The sequence below is a fragment of the Sarcophilus harrisii genome, chromosome 1 (assembly GCF_902635505.1).
Source record: "Sarcophilus harrisii chromosome 1, mSarHar1.11, whole genome shotgun sequence".
In the NCBI taxonomy this organism is placed as follows: domain Eukaryota; kingdom Metazoa; phylum Chordata; class Mammalia; order Dasyuromorphia; family Dasyuridae; genus Sarcophilus; species Sarcophilus harrisii.
The window spans coordinates 174541145-174543456 of NC_045426.1; the positions used below are offsets into that span (position 1 = coordinate 174541145).

Here is a 2312-nt window from a genome sequence, read left to right on the forward strand (position 1 = left end):
GATTCTGGGAGACAAATGATGAAGCATGCAACCCACCTCTCAATAGAGAGATTTATTTAAATGAGATTGCCATTTCTAGATATAGCACTTTTTTTTTTTTGCTTGACAATGCTTACTTTTTATAAAGGTCTTGTTATGGGTTTGTTTGTTTGTTTGTTTGTTTGTTTTTGAGGAGTGAAGAGTTTGAGAGAAAATATAAATACTTAATAAATAATAAATTAACAAAAATTTTTTTTAATCCAACTTTTATCACTTAATATTAATGTGACTTTGGACAAGCCATTTTGGTTTTTTTGGGTCTCCATCTGTGAAATGAGGGAGTTGGACGAGATGACATAGAGTTCCCTTCCACCCCTCTCAACTGAAGGATCTATGATGGTAGCTAATAAAGTGGAGGCAAGAAAAAGGAAAAAAAAAAAAAATAAACAGAAGCAATCCTTCAGATTGTATTTCAGATAAGTTCTACTCCAAGAAGGTCGGTGTGAGGAATTAATGCATATTATCATCCCATTTTTTGCTCTTTTAGAGAACTTAAATAATCAGATTGAATTTCAGTTTTAAAAAATCAGATCTAATTTTATCTGTTTCTTAGAAATCATAATGATTGGACTGAAAATTCAGAAAGAATAAAATATGAGTATTTACAGATATAGCTAACCTTGAGTTAACTTTAATTCAATACTGAAATAAAGAGAATCATTTCACTGGGCATGTCCTGAGGAGATCAGAGAGAGGAATAAAGTTCCCAAATATATCCAAATATTCACTATATGTCCATTGTATGTCCAATGATTTGTTTAAGGTTACCCAGATAGCGGGTTGTAGATCAAAGTGTGCAAAAAGCAGGTCTTCTGATTTCCTTTCAATGGTCCCTGTTAGATGTTGAAGAGCTCTCTAGGGAAGTTTGTGGTTTCTTTTGCTAGTGTTGCCATCTGGTTTCCAACCTTTCCATACAATTATACAGATTTTCATATTGTTCTATCCTCAGTATCTAAAAATGAAATGCTTAGTAGCTCTTTATTCCTCACATTCTGAAGAGATATGACATTATCTAGATAATTATGCATTTATACTTATCATCCTTTGTAGCTGTAAAAATACAATTGCCTATCTTCCTACTGATAGCCACATTGATATTGAGCAGAACCAAGTTGACTTATTACTTATATTTGAGTAATAATTCACAAATTCACAGAGGAAATGATACACAAAGGTGGATGTAGCCATTTTTTAATGGCACAAGATCAAATTTTCAGCATTATTTTACATGTCTGATTTTCATTTCAAGCTCCCTCTCTAGTTATTATTAATCCATTTTGGAAGTCTTTTCAGTAATATATGAAAGACTTAATCTTTCAAATGTTTTCAACTATTTAATTTGAGAAATCTGAGAATACATTATATTATTTTTTTTCTACCTAGGTAGTTGAAAACAAATTATAAACTCTCTTCTTTGGTGATCTAAGAGAAAGAACATGAAAAAGACAATGCTAAACAACCCAAAGACAGTTTATATTAGTGCCTGATAAAGATAAATACTATGAGACAGCTGTAAAAAGAATTCTCAATAGTCATTGAGCTATATAAGCTTTGGAGTTATTTTCCATAATATATAATCTCTAAAGTTTTCCAATCCATCATTGTGGTGTGTGAGTGTATATGAGTGGGAGAATGACCTTGTGTTCTTGAAGACTTTATGAAATGGGAGACAAATTTTGGCAGAATTTATAAATTATAAAAGTGTCCAGTATGTGCTGGTAAGAAGCTGCACATCTGTGCTCAAATGACCAGCTTGGTTAAGTAAGGAGAGACTTGTCACCTAAAGGTTGGGTGATGATTTTTTTCAACTATGAAAAATATTTATGAAGACATTGAATAAGTTATGATTTGTACCAATGAAGATGGTATCAACCCTTGCAAAATCATAGTTTTGAAGTATTGACATAGCAACTAAATAAAATTAAAAGAAAGAAATGAGACTATACTTTCAGGGGCCATTTCTATAGTATATTACTAAAGAATTGTGGCTGAAAGTAGATTTCAGAATTGATGGTGAGTGAGCAGAACCATGAGAACATAGTAACAGCATCATTATGTGATGATCAAATGTAATAGATTTAGCTTTTCCCAGCAGTACAATGATTCAAGACAATTCCAAAAAACTCCTGATAGAAAGTGCTATCTATATCCAGAAAAAGAACTATGGAGTTTGAATATAGGTTGAAACATAATATTTTCACTTTTTTGATGTTTTTGGGTTTTTTTGTGTGTGATTTTATCCTTTTGTTCTGTTCCTTCTTTCATAACATGAC

The 2312-nt window shown here is 31.5% G+C and overlaps 1 pseudogene; it reads left to right on the plus strand.

Annotated features, from left to right (window-relative positions):
- Positions 1-1975: 1975 nt before the first annotated feature.
- Positions 1976-2077, plus strand: LOC111719051 (annotated as a pseudogene).
- The last annotated feature ends 235 nt before the right edge of the window (positions 2078-2312 follow it).